The following is a 24,166-nucleotide window of genomic DNA, read 5'->3' as shown; positions in this document are numbered from 1 at the left end:
CTTTTTTTGATTTTTTGTGAAATGGGGATATTTCAGTATATTTTCTTTGTGCACTTTGTTTTAAACTAATTGGTTTTGGAAAATTAACTTTCAGCTTAGTACATTCTCTTATCCTTTGTAAGTACCTTTTTAGACAGCATTAGAGTTTAATGTGCTCAGTCATGCCCGCCAGGCTCCTCTGTCTATGGGATTTTCCAGGCAAGAATACTGCAGTAGTTTACCATTTCCTCTTCCAGGGGATATTCCCAACCCAGGGATAGAACCCTTGTGAGTACCTTTATTTGACTTTAAAAATTTCTGAAAAAGTGATTAGTTTTTATAGTAAACAATCATACGAAGTACAAAGAATAAGAATTTTATATACTTCTTAATGTGTATGACTTTTTCCATTCTTTGTCCGATTGCACTGTTCAGGACTCACAAACGATGCTACATAATAGTGGCAGTAAAGTGAAGTCGCTCAGTCGCATCCAACTCTTTGTGACCCCATGGTCCGTAGCCCACCAGGCTCCCCTGTCCATGGGATTTTTCAGGCAAGAATACTGGAGTGGGTTGCCATTTCCTTCTCCAGGGGATCTTCCAAACCCAGGGATCAAACCCGGGTCTCTCACATTGCGGGCAGATGCTTTACCGTCTGAGCCACCTGGTTTTAGTAAGACTACTCTTTTCTAATACACACGACACAACTCTATCTATCGCTACTTTGTGAGAAACAGATGCTTAACTCTGATCCTTTTTGTAACATTTTTGGAGATTTGTCACTTACCAAATAATCTTGATAAAATTATGAATAGATTACCCAATAATAAAATATTCTTTCATTCTGGACTAGGTTTCATTTGATGATAGTTTATCATGCTTTAATTATCTAATTATATTCTATTTACTAATTGTTTATTTAAAATTTTTGCATCAATACTATATTGTATTTGAGCAAACACTTTAAACTATTATATTATCAACTGTAGAATCACTTTTTGTATTGTGACAAATATATATAACATAAAATGCATTATTTTAACCACTCTAAAGTTAGTTGGCATTAAGTATTAGGTAAGCATTTTAATCCCACAACTCATAATTTTGATGTAATCCTCAAAGTTATCTATTGCTAATTTAAAAAATAATTATGTGGAGGCTTTTCTTCTTCCTTTTATGTTTTCTTCTGTTCTTCTTAACTTTGTTCTTTCATTAAAACAATCTCACGAACCATTGCTAAGTTCTCGTATTTGTACATTGAAATAACTGGGAGGGTGGAAAAGAATGTCGCAAATATAGCATGTGTCCTTCACCTTGTATTTCATCCCTCTTCATATCTCTTTCATGTTTATTTTCTTATTTGAATCTCAAAACAGTCCCTATACAGGTAGGATGTCTGTTGTAAACACTGGTTCATTTTTGTCAATGTGATATAATGGTTACAATGCATATGGTCATATTTGGACAATGTGAAATTAAAATGAAACTTAACTGTTTAAAATTTTTTTAAAAAACTGAATTCATCTACTTAACTTGAAGACAAGCACAGCAGAGCCAAAAAAGTGTAGTGCTGACGCGGACATTGCTATGTTCTCCTTTATAGTCACTAGAAAAAGGACTGAACATGTAATCACATGTAGTCTGGTTGAAAGCTCTTTGGAAAGAATAAGATATTTAGAATCCTTACGTTATGTTCCTGCATAGTATTCTAGTTTTCATCCCTGGCTTTTTAAATTAAAAACTTTTTTTAAGTTAAAAACTATCTGATGCCCTACAGAGGTTTATAAAAAAAATGTAAACGAAAGCAAATAATTTGAATCGCATTTAGCAATTTGGTCATTAATACTGAAGCCAAGTAAAATAATTTCTGACTCACTTCTATTCACCCTTCAGGTCTCAACTTAAAGAATTACTTCAGCAGGGAAACCATTCATAACTCTTCCAGCCAGGTCAGGCACCCCTATTATATACTCTGTATGCTCTATTCATTACTTTTAAAACCCTTTTTTACAAAGAAACTAAATAAGCTTTTGTTTTGTTATCTATTTATGTGTGTTTCTCCTGCTAGAGTAAACTCCATGAGGACAAATAGTGTGACTCCAGTTAATACATTGTGCTATGTATTATTATATAGTTGCACTATTAGTTGTATATATTATTAGTACATAATCCTTATTCTAGATCTAGTACAGAAATTAAATAAGTGAAGTGTCCACAGTCCATAAGCTCCCAGCCCAAGGCAGTGCGACACGACAAGACAAGGTACACAGATACAGCTTTTAGTGTGCAGTCTTCACAATCAGGGATGTAGAAGACATTCCTGTGAAGCAGATTTGAAGTCACTCAATAAGCATGCATTACACATATTCTGAACAACACTGCCATCTCGGTTCTGTGAGAAAGGCAGAAGCATTCAAATGGTACAGAGATAAAGTGAATCTTAGAGAAATGGTATAGAGAGCCAGTGAATACAACAGAGTGACATGATATTTTTCAAAAAATACTTTTACCTTCTGAAGGAGCGGCAAAATGTGACTTGGAAAGGACAGGGTGATAATGGGATGTGTATAAGGGAAGAAGCAACAAATTCTTTGAAGCAGAAGGAAAAAAATATCACTTGGCTGGCTCAGTTTCCCTAGTAGGAAAAATGAGAAATGGAATTAGTCAGCTTTGCTCCTTCAACAATGTGTGTGATTTTTAACAAGAATGGAAAAAGAGCTCTAGAGAATTTAAATAAAAACAGAAAAAACTTGATCTTATTATATTTCCATGACATATATCACATACAACACAAACACACCTAAACTGCCTTAAAGTCTGGGGAATGAGCATATTATAGAATCTTCAAGGGTTCCTTTGCTTCTCAGAACCATAAATGATTATGAAAGTTTGCAGGCTTCATCTAGCTTTACCAGGATCAATCAACTACAACTATAGGCGTAGTTCCTGGAAGCAAGGTTTTTTTTTTTTTTTTTTTAATAATCTAAAAGGTAACCCTGAGGAGCAGTGGTAGGCACCACAGATGACAAGGGATGAGTAATAAGGGCTTATTAACCTCGTGCTTTAGCCAGGACATGGAAACAACCTAGATGTCCATCAGCAGATGAATGGATAAGAAAGCTGTGGTACATATACACAATGGAGTATTACTCAGCTGTAAAAAAGAATTCATTTGAATCAGTTCTGATGAGATGGATGAAACTGGAGCCGATTATACAGAGTGAAGTAAGCCAGAAAGAAAAACACCAATACAGTATACTAACACATATATATGGAATTTAGGAAGATGGCAATGACGACCCTGTATGCAAGACAGGGAAAGAGACACAGATGTGTATAACGGACCTTTGGACTCAGAGGGAGAGGGAGAGGGTGGGATGATTTGGGAGAATGACATTCTAACATGTATACTATCATGTAAGAATTGAATCACCAGTCTATGTCTGATGCAGGATGCAGCATGCTTGGGGCTGGTGCATGGGGATGACCCACAGAGATGTTATGGGGAGGGAGGTGGGAGGCGGGTCATGTTTGGGAACGCATGTAAGAATTAAAGATATTAAAATTTAAAAAATAAAAAACTAAAAAAAAAAATCTAATAGGCGATTCTTTGTAGTGTTTTCCACAAGTATGCTTGTTACGCTAGCTAAAACAGAAAACAGACCTTTAAACAGCTCAAACCCCAATAACTAAGAAAGTGTCCACAAAATTAAACACACAAATATATGATACAAAACTACTATATACATGACTCCATGCTGACCAGTCAGTTTGTGAGTTAGAGAGAGATAGTGTTAGCAGAGACATTACTTTGCCAACATAAGTCTGTGTAGTCAAAGCTATAGTTTCCAGTTCAGTTCAGTCGCTCAGTCGTGTCTGACTCTTTGCGACCCCATGAATTGCAGCACACCAGGGCTCCCTGTCCATCACCAACTACTGGAGTTCACCCAAACCTACGTCCTTTGAGTTGGTGATGCCATCCAGCCATCTCATCCTCTGTCGTCCGCTTTTCCTCCTGCCCCCAATCCTTCCCAGCATCAGAGTCTTTTCCAATGAGTCAACTCTTTGCATGAGGTGGCCCAAGTACTGGAGCTTCAGCTTTAGTGTCATTCCTTCCAATGAACACCCAGGACTGATCTCCTTTAGGATGGAGTGGTTGGATCTCCTTGCAATCCATGGGACTCTCAAGAGTCTTCTCCAACATCACAGTTCAAAAGCATCAATTCTTCGGTGCTCAGCTGTCTTCACAGTCCAACTCTCACATCCATACATGACCACTGGAAAAACCATAGCCTTGAGTAGATGGACCTTTGTTGGCAAAGTAATGCTTCTGCTTTTGAATATGCTCTCCAGGTTGATAATAACTTTCCTTCCAAGGAGTAAGCGTCTTTTAATTTCATGGTATGTACAGACGTGAGAATTGTACCATAAAGAAGGCTAAGTACTGAAGAATTAATGCTTTTGAACTGTGGTGCTGAAGAAGGCTCTTGAGAGTCCCTTGGGCTGCAAGGTGATCAAATCAGTTAATCCTAAAGAAAATCAACCATGAATATTCATTGGAAGGACTGATGCTGAAGCTCCAATGCTTTGGCCACCTGATGCGAAGAACTGACTCACTGGAAAAGACCCTGATACAGGGAAAGACTGAAGGCGGGAGAAGGGGATGCCAGAAGACAAGACGGCTAGATGGCATCACCAGCTCAATGGAGAGCAGTTTAAGCAAACTCCAGGAGATGGTGAAGGACAGGGAAGCCTGGTGGTCTGGAGTCCATGGGGTCACAAAGAATCAGACACAACTGAGTGACTGAACTGAACAGCAAACGTTGGCACAGAGTGGAAAATTAAAAAGAAAAAGACAACAACAACGACAAAAACCTCCTGCCTTCTAGACGCTACTAATCTAAGGCGCAGGAAAACCTTTCCTATATCTCAAGAATTCCTATCTCACAGTGACTTTTGCAAAACCAAGGAATTATCATTGAGAACAGTAACAAGGGAGAAAATGCAAGCTCCCTAAACACTGAGAAAAATTTTGTTTCATTGTGCTATGTAGAAATGTTACAGTGTTAGTGTCATATCTTACTAGCATCATAATTTATACACTACAAGATCTGAACTATAAGATTTCCTATCTAACAATGTCACTGTCCTGAAAACGACCAAGCATCCATAGGCAAGTTAACAGAAAAGTCCTTAAACTTCAAAAAGACTTGTTGGTTGCTTATGTTAGCTGTGACAGCAAGACATTTGGGGATTGATTTCTTTTCTGCTGGAAATGGTGTCTTTTCTGCTACACATTAATTCAGGACCCAAATTACTTTCTAATTGTGCCACTTACTTTCAATATATAATCTCCAAATATCTATGAGGTTGAAAGGGGGAAGGTGAGGGTTTTATGATCAGATCTGAATGTGTTCTCAATTCTACCTTCAATTCGTTCACCAGAATTAAGTCAAATGGACCGGCTTAATTATAAGGGAATTTGGAGTTTCCTCCTTTATACCCAGGAGGAAAACGAAATGAATGGCTGAACAGCTCGCAGGGAATCTCTATCTAACCTACAAGGAAAGAGAAGGATCTGAGTGTGCATGCAGGCTCGGTCACTGTCGTGTCCGACTCTTTTCGACTCCATCGACTGTAGCCTGCCAGGCTCCTCTGTCCACGGGATTTCCCAGGCAAAAATACTGGAGTGTGTTACCACTTCCTTCTCCAGAGGATGTTCCTGACCCAGGGATTGAACCCGTGTCCCCTGCACTGCAGATGGACTCTTAACCACTGCGCCACCGGGGAAGCCCTGGGTCACTGTGTACCTGCCCTAATTGTCCCAAGATGAGATATCAGACAACCAGGGGCAGCGCCTATGACTGAAAGTCAGCTGAAATTATTCAAAGTAGCTAATCCTAAACTTGCTTACCCATGGAAACCACAGCAAAGACACCAAGCCCCGCTCCCCACTCTCCTGCCTCATGACGGACCCAGGGGCTTCCCCTGAGTGGCGCTGGGTGTCACGCTGCGTTCCCCTCAGGGGACTGTGAGTGACAGAATTATAAACCACGCTCTGGCTTCCCTCTCTTGATCAGTGGCTGACCACACGATACCTCGCCCACAGTAATGTGGTTAAAACACTGTTAAAAGGATATATAAATGTTTGATCCATTTTCAACAAAAGCATATTCTGTTTCAGAGCCTAATCAGCTGACACCTCTCAGAGCATCATATTGTCAATATTGAGCTAATAGTCTGGATCCAAACTGACAAAGGAAACAAAAACATTCTCATCTGTTAGCCAAGGGAGAGAGCTGGAAACACTGAACCAGGTGAACGTCTCCATCCAAGCCAGCCCATAAATGAAACCAATGCAATGTCATCAGCCTACAGGAGGACTGCACTCAACTCTGGAAAAGAGAGGAAAATGTGTTTTTAACTGACGAGAACATTTATGTTTTGTTTGTTTGAAAAATACACCAAGAAGACTTCCCTGACATTTGTTGTAAGCTATTCCCTCTAAAATGTGTGAGTATAAGTGTGTCAAACTAAGAAAATCTACGACAGAGAATGAGGCGGCTGGATGGCATCACCAACTCGATGGACATGAGTTTCAGCAAGCTCCAGAAGTTGGTGATAAACAGGGAAGCCTGGCGTGCTGCAGTCTATGAGGTCGCAAGGAGTCGGACACGACTGAGTGAGTGAACTGAATACAAGTTAAATGAAATAAAAGTTTTGCAGTTTATAAGACTAGCTGAAGGTTGGGTGCCAGTTCATTGAATGGGTTCATTTGTGTCTGATTTCAATGCACTCTTTTCTGAGGTTTATTTTTGCAGTGACTTAAGATGAGGGAATAAAAAGGGACAGGATGTGTTTCTATCCCAGAGTTTGCCATTTACCTATTCTGTAGCAGTTGTGTTTCTAAGGCATCTGTATGAACCCAGGGAGGTTTCAGGTTTGATATAATAACACTATGAATTACTGTGAAATATACTTATTATTGTGTAATTAACCTAGTTCTAAAGAATGTTCTCTGGTGGGAAAGTACTGCCAAAATAATTTATAATTTTGATTTGTGTCCTACCTGTAGCCTGGAGTATTAGGTAGTGTGTACTGACTCATTACTCTACTAGATAAGCCGTACATGATTTGTCTAGGACCATTTTGTTAAATATTATTTAGCTAGTTCTAATTTACGAAAATGCCCTATCAATTTTCCTAGAAAAAGGACAAAAGAAAGGGCCTGTAGGTTAGTGTGCAGCTGGACATCAAGGAGCTGACCTGAGACTGAATTCTAGAAACTAGACTTAAACAGATCTTGCAAGCTTGATCTGATCACTTAAAATCTCTGAGCATCTCTTTCATGCCTTTAAAGTATTAACAGTGATATGCTTATTCTCTAGGAGTGTCAGAGTTTAAAGAGTTAATGCATACAAAATATTTCTTGTAAAGTCTTCTAGATAGGAGGTCTAAATAGTTGGACGAATTGGGATGAAATGCATCCAGACTCCAAATCTTTCTATCTTAATGTCAATTTAAGTCAAAAAGGACAGATTTATCTTGCCAGTCTGTCGATGCCTAGAGCCAAACATATCATACCATCTCAGATACAATGCAGGCCATGTTTCCGGATGCTTTTAATACTCGAGTGCTTGCCTAAGTTTTTCGCTTGGAAACAATTGTTTTTAGTTTAACAAGATGAAAAATGACAATGTCTACGTTTACTGAGCGTATGCATCTAGTCCCATGAAGAACCTTTTGTTTTAATCTTCAAAACAATCCCATAGATATGCATTAGTAAGGTCTCCCTCTCTCCCCAACTCCTTGTCCTTCTCTCTGCTTTCTTCTGTTCTTCCTTCTGTCCTTACACCCTACCCCACCGGTATCTGCCACGTAGTGTTTACACAGAAAAGGACACCCGGCCCTTGTGCATGCGTTAGAACTTGATCAGAGTTTAGCTGCTTAAATTTAATAAGCCATGTCTGCTAAAGCATTTGGTTGTCGATTGTTCCTTTAAAAAGTGAGCACATTAGGATAGTAAATAGTAAATTTTACCATTTAAGACACTTTTGGAGGAAAACTATGTATTTTCCATGAAATTGTTGCCTAGGAAACAGTGATTTCATCTTATTTTTGGCATAGAACTGTAGGTGTCTAAAAGCTCTGAATCAGTCTGCACACAGCACAAACGCTGATATTTATGAAGCCAGCAAGACAATAAGGGCATTTCTACATTGAGGTCTCCAAAGATGAAATTTTGTCTAAGAATTTTCTGAGTGATCAGCTGGATGAGAACATCCCTTCAAGTTACCAGGAGAAGGTAAGAAGGACTGAAGTAGCTATTTCTTTAAAGAAGATATAAAAATTGCCATCAAATATATTAAAGGTACCACGAGGAGCTGGGGTGAAGGCAGTCACAGAGGCATCACCAGAGTCGGGATTCAGTATGTTGTTCCAACTGAGTGCTGGACCCCCAGTAGGCTGAAAGACATTAAAAACATTTTTTAATGCTCAACATCACTAATCATCAGAGAAATGCAAATCAAAACCATAATGAAATATCACCGAATGCCAGTTTGGTTAGCCACTACAAAAAAAAAAAATAAATAAATGACAGCAGCATAAAATAACAAATGCTGGCAAAGATGTGGAGAAATCAGAACCCTTGTGCACTATTGATGGGAGTGTAAAATGGTGCAGATGGTCTAGAAACCACTATATAAAGTACTTTAAAAATTAAAAATAACCATATAATTCAGTAATCCCACTTCTGGGCATCCAGAAGAATAAAAATAAAACGAATTCTCAAAGAGATATTTGCATATCCATGTCTGTTGCAGCATTATTTAAAATAGCCAAGACACGGAAACATCCTAAGTATCTATAAATTGATGAATGAGTAAAGAAAATATGATATAATAAATATATACATATATACACATACACACATATATATGAACACACACATACACAATGGAATGCTATTCAGCTTTCAAAAAGGAAATCCTGTCATACCACAATGCAGATGAACCTTAAGGACATTATGGTGAGTTACATAATCCCATGGCTAAAAGACAAAAATTTCATGATTCCATTATATGAGACACCTAAATTAGTCAGCAATCAATGCAAAGAAATAGAGGAAAACAACAGAATGGGAAAGACTAGAGATCTCTTCAAGAAAATTAGACATACCAGGGGAATATTTCATGCAAAGATGGGCTCAATAAAAAACAGAAATGGTATGGATCTAACAGAAGCAGAAGATATTAGGAAGAGGTGGCAAGAATACACAGAAGAACTGTACAAAAAAGATCTTGATGACCCACATAATCATGATGGTGTGATCACTCACCTAGAGCCAGACATTCTGGAATGTGAAGTCAAGTGGGCCTTAGAAAGCATCACTATAAACAAAGCTAGCGGAGGTGATGGAAATCCAGTTGAGCTATTCCAGATCCTGATAGATGATGCTGTAAAAGTGCTGCACTCAATATGCCAGCAAATTTGGAAAACTCAGCAGTGGCCACAGGACTGGAAAAGGTCAGTTTTCATTCCAATCCCAAAGAAAGGCAACTCCAAAGGATGCTCAAACTACCACACAATTGCACTCATCTCACATGCTGGCAAAGTAATGCTCAAAATTCTCCAAGCCAGGCTTCAGCAATACATGGACAGTGAACTTCCAGATTTTCAGGCTGGTTTTAGAAAAGGCAGAGGAACCAGAGATCAAATTGCCAACATCCGCTGGATCATGGAAAAAAAACCAGAGAGTTCCAGAAAAACATATATTTCTGCTTTATTGACTATGCCAAAGCCTTTGACTGTGTGGATCACAATAAACTGTGGAAAACTCTGAAAGAGATAGGAATATCAGAGCACCTGACCTGCCTCTTGGGAAACCTATATGCAGGTCAGGAAGCAACAGTTAGAACTGGACATGGAACAACAGACTGGTTCCAAATAGGAAAAGGAGTACATCAAGGCTGTGTATTGTCACCCTGCTTATTTAACTAATATGCAGAGTGCATCATGAGAAACACTGGCTGGAAGAAGCACAAGCTGGAATCAAGATTGCCGGGAGAAATATCAATAACCTCAGGTATGCCGATGACACCACCCTTATGGCAGAAACTGAAGAGGAACTAAAAAGCCTCTTGATGAAAGTGAAAGTGGAGAGTGAAAAAGTTGGCTTAAAGCTCAACATTCAGAAAACAAGATCATGGCATCTGGTCCCATCACTTCATGGGAAATAGATGGGGAAACAGGGGAAATGTGTCAGAATTTATTTTGGGGGGATCCAAAATCACTGCAGATGGTGATTGCAGCCATGAAATTAAAAGACACTTACTCCTTGGAAGAGAAATTATGACCAACCTGGATAGCATATTCAAAAGCAGAGACATTACTTTGCCAACAAAGGTTGTTTTAGTTAAGGCTATGATTTTTCCAGTGGTCATGTACGGATGTGAGTTGGACTGTGAAGAAAGCTGAGCACCGAAAAACTGATGCTTTTGAACTGTGGTGTTGGGGAAGATTCTTGAGAGTCCCTTGGACTGCAAGGAGATCCAACCAGTCCATTCTAAAAATCAGTCCTGGGTGTTCATTGGAAGGAATGATGCTAAAGCTGAAACTCCAGTACTTTTGCCACCTCATGCAAAGAGTTGACTCATTGGAAAAGACTCTGATGCTGGGAGGGATTGGGGGCAGGAGGAAAAGGGGATGACAGAGGATGAGATGGCTGGATGGCATCACCGACTCCATGGACATGAGTTTGGGTAAACTCCAGGAGTTGGTGGTGGACAGGAAGGCCTGGCATGCTGCGATTCATGGGGTCGCAAAGAGTCAGACACGACTGAGCGACTGAACTGAACTGAAATTAGTCACACTCAGAAACAGAAAATATAAAGGTGGTTGCCAGTGAGGGGAGAAGGGGAATAATTGCAGAATGGTGCCAGGGCATCTTCTTGGGTGGTGGTCAGATTCTATATCTTGATTGTAGCAGGGTTTACACAACTTCATGTGTGCTTGTGTGCTAAATCGCTTCAACCCTCTCCTACTCTGTGTGACCCCATGGACTGTGTATAGCCTGCCAGGCTCCTATGTGCACGGGATTCTCCAGTTGAGGATCCTGGAGTGGGTTGCCATGCCCTTCTCCAGGGGATCTTCCTGACCCAGGGATCAAACCTGCATCTCTTGCATCTCCTGCATTGGCAGGTGAGTGCTTTTCCACTAGCACCACCTGGGAAGCCCACACAACTATACAGAGTTGGCCAGACTATATAAGTGCTGCAAGATGATCACTGTGAATACCAGATAAATCTAACAGCAGCAAAAGGGCCATAGCTGGTGAATTCAAGAATTCTTTTATCCAAGTCAAAGGTCACCTCTTTCCTATCAATGTGACCACAGGCTCTTATATCATGTGTAGTTCTAATGTTTCTCACCTGTAAAATGATGGTCGTAATATTTTCCTCTGTGTAAAGCTCTTTTGTAACAGTACCTGACATCAGCAAGTATTTTTTTTTTTCAAATTTCCCTTTTCTTCCTTTCATCCCAGTATTTTTCAAAGTATGACTTTTGGACTCCTAGCATCAAAATCACCACTGAATATTAAAATGCAACTCTTGAGAATAAGATCGCAGAAAGCACATTTTAGCAAGGGCTAAAATCAAGCTTGCAGTGATGCTCTGATACACTCAGGCCCCATTGATCCCCAGTCTCCATCACCATTTTATTCCATAAGCAAAATTCCCACTTGAATGATCTTCCTCAATGTCTACTGCCGCCGCTGCTAAGTCGCTTCAGTCGTGTCCGACTCTGTGTAACCCCCTAGAAGGCAGTCCACCAGGCTCCCCTGTCCCTGGGATTCTCCAGGCAAGAACACTGGAGTGGGCTGCCATTTCCTTCTCCAATGCATGAAAGTGAAAAGTGAAAGTGAAGTCGCTCAGTCGTGTCCAACTCTTAGCGACCCAGGACTGCAGCCCACCAGGCTCCTCCATCCATGGGATTTTCCAGGCAAGGGTACTGGAGTAGGGTGCCATTGCCTTCTCAGCCTCAATCTCTAAGAATGATTTTAATCTTGAATCATGAGACTCGCTTTTATGTTTTTTGTTTGTTTGCTTGTTTCCATTTAAATGTTATGAATGGACTTCCTGCATTAGAATATCTTGGGGGTGCTTGTTTAAAATCCGGATGTTTTAACCACAATCCAGTCCCTCTGAATTATAATTTCTAGGGTTGGGATTCAGGAATCTATATTTAAACAAGCCTTCTGGATAATTCTTACAAACTTTGAGAATGATAGCCAAACCCACCAATCACACTAACTGAAAGTGAGACTAATCTTGGGCCTAATTTTGATAATTCAGTTCATATCTACAGTCCTTACCTGGTTCTCACTTCTAAGCAGCAGGAATGAAGGATTTCATTGCATTTGTAATGGAAGATTCTGGTCCCAACCTATAATCTAGTGATCAGATTCTGATTCCTAGTGATATTTCTTTATTCTGAAAGTGTTTATGGAGCAAATAATAGGTGTTGGACCCCAATCTAAGTGTTACAGATAGAACAGTGACACACACACAAAAGGCCATGATCTCCTGTTTTTCTAGCAGCATATACAGACAATTAATAAAACTAAGCTATTAAATATAATCTGTTAGATTACTAAATGTTATAGAGAAAAATTAAACATGAAAAGAAATAGAAATGGGAAGATTATCATTTTAAATCAAATGACCAGGAAAGGTATCATGGAAGATGCTTCCTAACATGATCTAATGGAAAATAATCTTTTGTTCCTCATGTACTGTCTACCCTGTTGAGGGGAGCATGCCAGTAATGGAATGGGTCACTATGTGACTGTTTGTCTGAGCCCACCACCTGAAGTCTCTCACCATCGTCTTCAGATGTCAAATTCTTGGGTTGGGCTTTTTTCCCTAAATCCTGGAGCTGGATCTGGCTATGAAGTCCTGCCGTATGTCATTTTCCCCAATTTGGCCCTTACCAACCACACCTAGAGATGACACATTGGCCCGGATTTAAGGGCTAGTTGCAGTGATAGACTCTCACCAGAAGAGGGTAGCAGAGGGTTGCAGAGTAAACGCGGCTGCGGGCGTAGGTCTTCCCCCAAGGAGATCAGTTCAAACACAGCATTAAGGTAGTCCAAGAGGTGAGTCCACTGGGGAAAGGGTTGGCCTCAGCAACAGCTTTTATAAGACCTGGGACTAGTATGGAATTGACATGCCCTGGAAGGAAGGGAGAGTGTAGCATATTGAAGTGACAATTTGAGAGCACTTTTCTAATAAACTCTCTTGTTGTTTAGTTGCTAAGTCATGTCTGACTCTTTCGTGATCCCATGGACTAGAGTCTGACAGGCTCCTCTGTCCATGGGATTTCCCAGTCAAGGACACTGTCGTCAGTTGCCATTGCTTCTCGAGGGGATCTTCCTTACTCAGGGATTGAACCCTGTCTCCTGCACTGCAAATGGATCCTTCACCACTGAGCCACCTGAGAAGCCCCACAAAGCTCCCTTACCTATTAACAAGCAGCCCATTTCTTGCTAAATAACATGACAAGTGTCTATGACTACGGCGGCCCCTCTTTACTCTATCCCTGTGAAATTCCACCCCATTAGCAACACAATGGCTCCTGAGTGTTCTGAGAGACCTTAAGACCCAAACCTTTTATTTTTCCTTCTCTGGTAAACATTTGTTCATCTTTAGTCCCGAGCTTAAGCTGAGCCTATACAGAATTAAAACTTGAGTCTCAGAGCCTCCCCTAATTTGAGAACTACATGAAGGCAGGAACAAGATCACCGTGTGGAATTTTTCTCTGCAATCCCAGCAACGAGCCCAGTGCCTGGTACCTTATAGATACTCATTGCTATTTATTGTAAGACTTCATATTATCGCAAAAAGCATTTAACCCAGATGGTAATTTTTAAAGTTCGTCTTCCTAAAAAGGGGCAGTGGTGTGACAAATTTCGTTTCTATCTTATGCTCAGCAGAAACCAGACATAACTCTTCCTTTGTCAGCAGCGCCAAGAAGGAAGCCTCTCAGCTACTTATCTCTTAAGGCAGCAAGCTGACAGTGACACCAGATGAGTGAAGCTAAACTGCATTAAAGGAAAGCAGAATGGCCTTAAGGTGATCATCCCCCGACCCGCCGTCCAAACAAGGCCTAAAGTCTGTACTCTCTACTGTGCTTTTCATGGACAGGATCCTGCTGCCTGTCAGCCACAGCTCATTTACCATTCTGTCTCCCTCAAGCAGAGCTAACAGAATTCTGGGCAAGAAGAAAGATAATATTCTTGACTCCCAGAGCCAAATATATGAGAAAGGAGTACAAATAGAATTAATTGAGTCTATTCTTTTCATGCTGTTAAAAAAAAAAAAAGAAAGAAACTAATTCAAAGCTTTGTTTCTGTTAATTTTTAAAACAGAGCTGTAGAAAAGTATTATTATTTTCTTCTTTTTCAGGAAAAATGACAAACTTAGATGTGTATTAAAAAGCAGAGACATCACTTTACAGACAAAGATCTGTACAGTCAAAGCCATGGTTTTTCCAGTAGTCATGTATGGATGTGAGAGTTGGACCATAAAGAAGGCTGAGCACCGAAGAATTGATGCTTTGAACTGTGGTGTTGGAGAAGACTCTTGAGAGTCCCTTGGACAGCAAGGAGGTCAAACCAGTCAATCCTAGAGGAAATCAACCCTGGATATTCATTGGTACGACTGATGTTGAAGCTGAAGCTCCAGTACTTTGGCCACCTGATGAGAAGAGCCGACTCACTGGGAAAGATCCTGATGTTGGGAAAGCCCCTGATGCTGGGAAAGATTTAGGGCAGGAGGAGAAGGGGACGACAGAAGAGGAGATGGTTGGGTGGCATCACCAACTCAATGGACATGAATCTGAGCAAACTCAGGGAGTAGTAGTCCATGGGGTCATGGACTTGCATGCTGTAGTCCATGGGGTCACAAAGAGTCATACAGGACTTAGCAACTGAACAACAACAACAATGTTTTTAAGAGTCAGTGAAGTAAAAGTCAGGTCAAAAGATTCATTTAAGGTCACTTAACAGGTCTATTAATGTTAGGGTCCATGTTTTGTTTATTGTGCCATGTTTCAATTCAGTTTTGCCCATGTATTATATTTTAAATTTTGCGAAATATATCAATACTGATTTTCTAATTTACTCATCACAAGCACCATATTGTACAGATAAAATATTAGTTCTCTCTTCAGACAGATGAGGATATTAAGGCCAGAATGACAGTATATACACTTTGCAAATAAATCCTATCTTCCTTAAAAAAAAAAATTGCCTCCCCTTGTAAAGTAGGTCAGGCTGTTCAACTTAAAACTAAGATCAAACAGGCGGTCAAGACAAGATGTGTCCTTTCAGTCTTAGATGGATTCTTAAGAGCAACTCAAGTTGCCCATTCATTAGGTAATTAAAAACATACATTTCCTTTACTCAAAATGCTGAAAAGACATAAAAAACAAACAAAATAATCCTGTGTGTGGCGAGGATGGGGAGGTAAGTGGCGGTGACATAAATACTCTCAGATGGGAAAGTGAGAAAGACAAACTGAGGGCTGAGGCAGTCCAGTTGTTTGGCAGAGTACATTGATGGATGTTTAGTGGTATGATTATACAAACCCGAGGTATAGAGCAGAGTGTGGCAGTAGGGTCTAGTAAGAACTAAAGTTTTACAGAAGAAAATCAGGAGGATGTGCTTTGCTTTGTTTGAATTGACACTGAACAGCAACAAAGAGAAAATCCTGAAACTCACACAGAGAACAGTATTGAACAGAAATGAAGGCCAAGATGAAATGTGACTGTGAGAACTGACCTGCCTCAGGATTTCAGAAATACTGGAGAGAAAATATGGTATGCAACAGGGCCACTCAAGCTGATCCAACCCAAGTATCGAGAAGAAAGGAGAGTCTGATGTCTAGATTATACCTGTAATCCGTGGGTGACTTTCAGTGCATTTTTCCATACATGGTTTTATCCAATTCTCACAACTCTATTCAGTGAATATAATGATCATTAGCATTTTACAAATGAACAGTGAGGCTTGGAGATACTACCTAATTTTTCTCAAAATCCCATGGGAAATAGAATTGGTATAGGATCAGATAGGTCACTTGAAGTTTTTAAGGTGTCTCTGACCTTAAAAACTGTTCTACTCCATAATTTCAAGAACTTGCAAATATAATTGTAGTTAGAGCAGAAACTTTTTATCTCTAAATTATTCACTAATTTAGATTCAACCCTGTCACATAGCGCTAACATGACTTCCAAGAAATATGCTAATAGAGCCATTAGTTAGGATGCTTCCTTATTATCACCATTTAAAACATAATCAAAATGAGCTATTCTAATGAAACTCTCACACAGTTTGCAAACTTCTCTTCATTATGCCCAGGAAGTAAATATATATTTCAAAGAAAATCTTAGGTTCCTATTTAACTTTTAGAAATTTTAACCTTCAAGGATAATTAGTATGATATAATCACTTAACAAAAACTCCAAGGAGTCTTGCATTTATATCATGAGAGCAGCCTCAAATATGTAAAGGAATAGTGATGCTTTTGTGAAAGAAAAAGTGATAGTCGTGTCTCTTTGTGACCCCATGTACTGTAGCCTACCAGGCCACTCCATCCATGAAATTAACCAAGCAAGAATAGTGGAGCGGGTAGCGATTCCCTTCTACAGGGCATCTTCTTGACTTAGGGATTGAACCTGGGTCTCTTGCCCTGCAGGCGGATTCTTTACCATATACCTAAAGGTACTTTGGAAATGTTCAGTTCAATAAACTGGCCTTTAAGCTGGGCTCTGACTGGTTGGAAGGTAGGATTGGGGATAAGAGAAACAGATCAAAAATAAGAATAGTTGGGATATGGACCAGGAGGAATTTATAATGATACTTCAAATTAGGAGCCTAGTTGCTTACATATTACATACTTGGGGAATTTTTCAAGAAAATCCATTAGGAAATGATAATATGATGCTATGAAAACATAAATAACTACAAGTTGATGATGATTTCTATTGCCAGGAACTATGGAAGAAAATTTTCATATGTTATTGTATCTATTCCTCATGACAGCTTGATAAAGTCTTCATTATTTATTTCCATTCTGCCAATGAGGAAACTCAGATTCTGACATGGGCACAGAGATAATGTGAAGGGGAAGGAAGGGCCTGCAGTCTGAATCCAGGAGGCAGCGGTCCTCTTTTACTCCCAACCTGGAATCTAGTGAGACTTTGTACGATAGTATTGCTTTTTAGAACAAAGGGGCCTACTTTCACCTACCAGCATCATCACACTATGTAGTGTCTCCCATATCGTAATCATTCTAGAAGGGCTTTGCTGGATGGTTAATAGATCAGCCAGCAGTGTTTGGGGATACAAACAAAATTTATTAACTAGTGACTTAAAATACATGAATTATGACTCTCCTATAACAAGCACCTTACAATAAGATGCTGATGTTGGGGACTTCGCTGCTGGCTCAGTAGTAAAGAATACACCTGGCAGTGTAGAAGATGTGGGTTCGATCCCTGGGTTGGGAGGATCCCGTACACTGCAGAGGAGCTAAGCCTGTGAGCCACAGCTTCTGAACCTGTGCTCGAGAGCCCAGGAGCCACGAGGACTGAAGCCCACGTGCCTGGAGCCCTGGTCCACGGCAAGAGAAGCCACCACAGTGAGGAGCAGATACCTCACAGTTAGAGAGCTGCCCGGCTCTCCACAGCCAGAGGCAAGCCCATGGGGCAACCAAGGCCCAGCACAGTCAGAAATAAATACATAAAACAAAGATGTCGATGGCATGATCCAAAGGCCCAATGAAAACAGTGTCAACATTTCTACCGCTGTATCATGCTCTTGACCTTTTCTCATCATCACATGGAGATTGCTCCAACTTCAGGCATCATATCAGCATCCATCACAGCAGTATAAAGGAGAAAAGGGACAAGCTCATCTTTGTGGCTCTCCAGGTAGCTACAAAACTAATAATATTAATATTAATAGCTATAATAAGAGCAGTAAAAATTATTTCAGTGCATTTGTAACTGCACATATGCTAGGTTGTATAATTTTTTTTCTATAGATTGCCTTACATAATCTTTCTGACTATTCTAGGTACAGTTATATTTATCCTCATTTTACATGCAATAAAGTGGAGACCCAGAAAGGTAAGTTCATATAGTCAATGTCATATAATTAGCAAGAAGGAAAAGCACAATTTCAGATCTGTTCTCTCTGGCTCTCCCTGTGATGCTCTCAATCCTTTGTTGTGCTGTTTCTTAGAATCACTGAGTGAGTGACAGAACATACTGGTGTGTGACTATACTTCAGAACCTCTTTCGGATCCACATTCTCCATCATGCCCTTTTAGATCCACCATTCTTTCAACATTCCTGTCCCCTCTTTTCAATTTCTGTTTGTTTCATCTCCTATGGTGTCTTATCCATTATTCTATGAGTCATTTGCCACATTTCCTTATTTTTTGTATTCCGTTGTAAGAAGTTAATGGGCAGGGTCCATGCCCACTCTTAAGCTCAAGCATGTGCTAGGTGTTTAAACATGTCCCTAGGTCAACGGAAAACTCTCTCACTGACCCTATGGCCTGCTGTTTTATAAAGGGTGCTGGAATCTGCGGTTCAATTTGACCGAATCCAATTGCTTGGCATCTCTTTTACCGTTGCTAGATGTGCCAGTCTTGAAACATAATTTATGATCTCTGGGAATATAAGCTGGATATAGCTGTTTTATGTGCTTCCCAGGTGGTGCAGTGGTAAAGAATCTGCCTGCCGATGCAGGAGAGACAACAGACTCAGGTTTGATCCCTGGGTTGGGAAGATCCCCTTGGAGAAGGAAACAGCGATCCATTCCAGTATTTGCACCTGGAAAATTCCATGAACAGAGGAGCCTGATAGGCTATAGTCCATGGGGTTGCAAAGAGTCAGACATGACTGTGTGTGCACACACAGAGAGTTTTATAACTATCATATTCAACTAGTCCAGTCATTCATCTCCAGAGTAGAAAACACAGCTTTTTTTCCTACAAGAATTAAAATTCGCTTCTTTATTAAATCAAGGTATTTGTCTTGGTGATATGTTAGATATTTCTATTTTAAAGTAAAAATACATGTAGGAACACTAAATAAAATTGCCACTTCTTAATTGCATATTACATCTCTTTATTCTAGAACTTAAGTTTATTTTTTATTTTGTATTTCCTATTCAACAGATCTCCTGAGAGTGATTTCTCATCTTTTCATTCTTTCCTTAAGCCAGGGAATATTTGTTAATAACACCTATTTCATGTATGGCACTCCAAGAAGCACTGGAAATAAAGAGATATTGTAGTATTATAGACATCAGCAAGAATTATATTCAAGGTGCATTAACAGGCAAAAGAATGAGCCAATTTTCTTTAAAGCATTATGGAAGGCATTACAGAAAAGGACATATTTGAGGAGGGATGAGAAGGAGTTTGTTAGCTGGACAAGAAGACAATAGGACAAAGGGAAAATCCGATACAAGTATATAAAAAAATACGACACACTGGGGAAATATAAGTCATTCTGTGTGGGTGAAGTATGGGCTGTAACACAAGAGTGATGGAAACAGAGCTGACTTACCAAGTGGGCAATACATCGCAGTACATCTCGCTTACTCTGTTAAGGTTCCTGCAATCGTATCAGGAATAACTGAGTACAAACCATACAGAAAAGCCATGTTTCGCTCTACTGTTGCTCAGTGGTTATAATGGAACCCGCAGTCTTCTGCTTTATTTTTTATCTGGTGAAATAATAAAACAGCTTGATGCTCAGACCAGCTGTCCTGCACATCATTGTTTTGCATAAGTGGTGTATTATTTATCTCTGTCTAATAAAGTACTCCCAAGTTATCCACCTAAATCAACATTTTTTTTACCTGAAATTTCTGAGAAGCACAGATCCTGGAGCAGGTTAAGTGAATATTTTTGATCCATGGTGTGTCATGAGATTCAGTCAAGCTATCAGGTAGGACTGCAATCATGTAGAGGCTTGGCATGGACTAGAGAATCTCATTCAAATATCGATTCCATAGCGTTGCTCATAACATCATAGGTGGTTTCCCATAGTGGAAACAGAGAAAGAGAGAGAGGGGAAGGAAGAGAGAGAATACATAGTCAATTTTTCTGACCTACAGTGTCCAGAGTTTCACAGTCCCTCTTCTGTTGTATTCTATTGTACACACAGAGTATCCACAATATAAAGTAGGTATGGAATAAACAAGGACATGAGTACTAGGAGGCGGGGATCAGTAAAGGCTATGTTATTAATATGTTTCTGTCTGGATCCAGTGATTCATATCACTCCTATATCAAAACACACATACATATTCAAGGTCCCTCAAAACTTCATTCCATTATAGTGTCTGCTTTAAGTACATAATCTGGTCATCTAACTGAAGTCCAGTTGTCAATAAGGATCCTCAGATATAATTTCATGTTGAAATCCTGAAGTTTAGTTCCTTTCCATTTGAAGTCATAAACTGATGAAACTAGTTATCTGCCCTCATACAGCCAACACAAACATACAGGATTGTCTACCTATACTGCTGCTGCTGCTAAGTCGCTTCAGTCGTGTCCGACTCTGTGCGACCCCATAGACGGCACCCCACCAGGCTCCCCCGTCCCTGGGATTCTCCAGGCAAGAACGCTGGAGTGGGTTACCATTTCCTTCTCCAATGTATGAAAGGGAAAAGTGAAAGTGAAGTCACTCAGTCATGTCCGACTCTTCACAACCCCATGGACTGCAGCTTACCAGGCTCCTCCATCCATGGGATTTTCCAGGCAAGAGTACTGGAGTGGGTTCTACCTATACCTTATATCCTTTTTCAAAAAGGAAGACATGAGTGGCACATAGGAGTCATGGTTCCTGGAAGCTCCCAGATGCTGCTGAGAAAATATTGGAAGTTTTTTTTTTATTATTATTAGCATAAATCAGTCAGTCCTGCTCCTCTTCAGGAGTTATATTCCATGGCTTTTGCGTTTGCCTTCCAGGCTCTTGGTTACACCAAACCACTCTTCCTTTTCCATGAGAAACAGTGCGTATTAACCAGGTAAGCTGTCTTATCAGCCTATTTCCTCCTAGTGGAGTCTGAGAATACGAAGGTGTTCCACTTTGTCCTCTTTCTGTCCCTTTTGCTCCAAGCTGACATTGTTTCTACTGATATAATTCTCTTAGAAACTTTTTGGGTCCCCTGTGAATCTTCATGGAGTTCATTAGACAAAATCTACAGTAACAAATGCCTTTGTTATAAACCTTTCTCTTCGGTGGGTCTCTGTCCAACGCTGGGTGATGCTGATGTACAGCACCCTTAATTATCCAGAAACCCTATCCCTCTGGAGAGTTTTCTGCCTCCAGATATACATGGAGACATCACCTTCAATCTATCTGAAATCTTATCAAAATATTTTTCAGTTACAGTATTTGTTACATCTTTTTCTTGGAAGTAGCCTGGATTGCTTAATATCTTTTAAAGGTTTTCTTTCGTGTGGACCAGTTTTAAAGTCTTTATTGAATTTTTTTATATTTTATGTTTTGGTTTATTGGCTGCCAGGCATGTGGGATCTCAGCTCCTTGACCAAAGATGGAACCTGTACCCCCTGCATTGGAAGGTGAAGTCCTAAGCAATGGACCCCGAGGGAAATCCCAAGGAATGTTTACTTTTTTAATTAAGAAATAACTTCTTAATTTTAACATCCATTGCTATCTTCAGAGGCTTAATAATCTTAGAACAATCAAATCCTAGCGTTTTCACATATAACAGTTTTTGCTTTTGTTTATCACTTTTTTTTTTTTCATTTACTATAAGCAACAAGGAGAAAAACATCTTGTCCAAGAATCTCCCTACTGGGTCATTTAGTTCAATAAGCATGTTTACTACTTTTCACATTCAGTTCGGTTCAGTTCAGTCACTCAGTCATGTCCAGCTCTTTGCGACCCCATGGACTGCAGCACGCCAGGCTTCCCTGTCTATCACCAACTCCTGGAGCTTACTCAAACCCATGTCCATTGAGTCGGTGATACCATCCAGCCATCTCATCCTCTGTTGTCCCCTTCTCCTCCTGCCTTCAATCTTTCCCAACATCTGGGTCTTTTCCAATGCATCAGTTCTTCACATCAGGTGGCCAAAGTATTGGAGTTTCAGCTTCATCATCAGTCCTCTCAATGAATATTCAGGACATTACTGTAGATGAAAATTTTGCTAAATTTTTTAGCTACCACATAACTAGGATCTTCCTTTCTGTTTCCCAGTATTATCCTCATGCCCCTTTATCCCATCATAGGAAGCCTTCTCAAAATCCATGATGTCTGGCAGACAGTGTCCTCACTAAAACTCTTCATATCATTCCAGCTTCTAACATTTCCTGGTTCCAAAGCCACTACCAATTTTTTAGATATTTATTACAGCACTCCCACATCCAAATACCAACATCAATATTAGTTGTTCAGTCTGTATAAAAAATTACTCCAAAACTTGGCAACTTAAAACATTAAACATTTAATATCTAGCACAATTTCTGGAGATCAGGACTCCAGGAGCAGGCTACCTGGGTGGTTCTAGTTTAGGAGCACTTGTGAGGTTTCAATCAAGTTTTTGCTGAAGTTGCAGTCATCTGGAAACCTCACTGGGGCAGAAGGCTTCACTTCCAAGTCACTCATATAGCTGCTGGCAGGAGGTGCCTGTGACAGGGACCTCTCCATATGACTTCTCAAACAGTTGTAGGTGACTTCTCTCCAGAGTGAATAATTTGAGAAAGAGAGTGAGCAAGAAAGCAGGAAACTTCAGTGGCTTTTTTGATCTATGGTCTTCAGAGTCAGAAGCTGTCATTTCTTTATTTCTGTTGTATTCCATTTGGCATGCAGACCGTACCTGATATATTGCTGGAGGCAGGTAAACAAGGTTTTCAGTATCTGGAGGGAGGATCCTTGGGGTCCATCTTAGAGACTGGCTACTACATAGTCTTGTCTTCCCCTGTGGCTCAGTGGTAAAGAATCTGCGTGCCAGTGCACAAGGTGTAATAGACACGAGTTCCATCCCTGGGTTGGGAAGATCCCTTGGAGTAGGAAAAGGTAACCTGCTCTAGTATTCTTGCCTAGGAAATCCCATGGAGGAGTCTGGCAGGCTACAGTTCATGGGGTCCCAAAGAGTCAGATACACCTGAGCACACAGACATGCACACACATACTACATAGTCGCAAAGCTCTCTATATGAAGGCAGCCCATTTACTTGTGACGTATAGAGTGTAGATAAGCAATTAGCCACTTTCATTCTGTTTAATCTCTGCAGCGTGGGGAGAAGGGTGGAAGCTGTGAGTCTAATCCAGCAAAGCACAGTGGAAAGTATGTCTTACTGCTATACTTTTAAGAAAACGCTTGTAAGCAGGTGAATTGTCATCTAGCCATTCCTTCTAAAAATACTGTTACCCCATTGACTAAAGTGCAAACTCAAATTAGCCTCATTTATTCTTGAGTAAGGAGACAGAATAAAGGACAGAAAGTAACATTTGGTAACCCCTTGATGGGTAGGGACATTATACCTTATCTATATCATGGTCAATCTAATTCAGTCATCACAAAACCCCAGTCAGGTAATGATAATACCCTTTATTTCACACTTGCAGCTGCAATTTTGGAGGCAGGTACCAGAACAAGGAAAGCTGCCCGGAGTGGAAGAAACTACATAGAGAGGCGAAAAATCCCTTTGCAGAGAGCTTCCTCCGAATCTTTGGCTGAGTGCAGAACTGTGCATGAGAGTGAGACACTACTCATGGCCAAGGCAAGGACCGTCAAACAGGGGCACATGGAAGACTCTAGCTAGAAACAGTTTTCCTTCCCACTAGCCAGAGTGGAAAACATTATGTGTTATGACGCATCAGGTCGAGGACTCAGGTTATTAATGTTACCTGAATATTATGGGAAAACTTTACCTTGCTCTAGACCAACTTTACAAAGCTTAAAAGCAAGCCTCAGAGGTTGAAACTGATCTTAAGAAAATAAACTGCACCACAGATTAAAAACTCAGGAATATTTAAAGAATCTATTATCCAGTACTCAACAAGGTAAAATACACCATATCTGCCATTTAATAAAAAAAAAATTAGCAAGTATACAAGAAGCAGGAAA

The 24,166-nt window shown here is 40.1% G+C and overlaps 1 protein-coding gene across 1 annotated transcript in view; it reads right to left on the bottom strand.

Moving 5' to 3' along the window:
- GRM5 (glutamate metabotropic receptor 5) overlaps positions 1–24,166 on the bottom strand; it is a 786,169-nt gene that overhangs the window by 663,137 nt on the left and 98,866 nt on the right. Inside the window, exon 6 of the mRNA XM_069564782.1 lies at positions 8,355–8,445. The gene's annotated coding sequence lies outside the window, so the exon portion shown is untranslated. The remainder of the gene's footprint in view (positions 1–8,354; positions 8,446–24,166) is intronic.

Source organism: Ovis canadensis, chromosome 21 (genome assembly GCF_042477335.2).
Source record: "Ovis canadensis isolate MfBH-ARS-UI-01 breed Bighorn chromosome 21, ARS-UI_OviCan_v2, whole genome shotgun sequence".
Lineage (NCBI taxonomy): Eukaryota > Metazoa > Chordata > Mammalia > Artiodactyla > Bovidae > Ovis > Ovis canadensis.
This window is presented reverse-complemented; position numbering and strand designations above follow the sequence as displayed.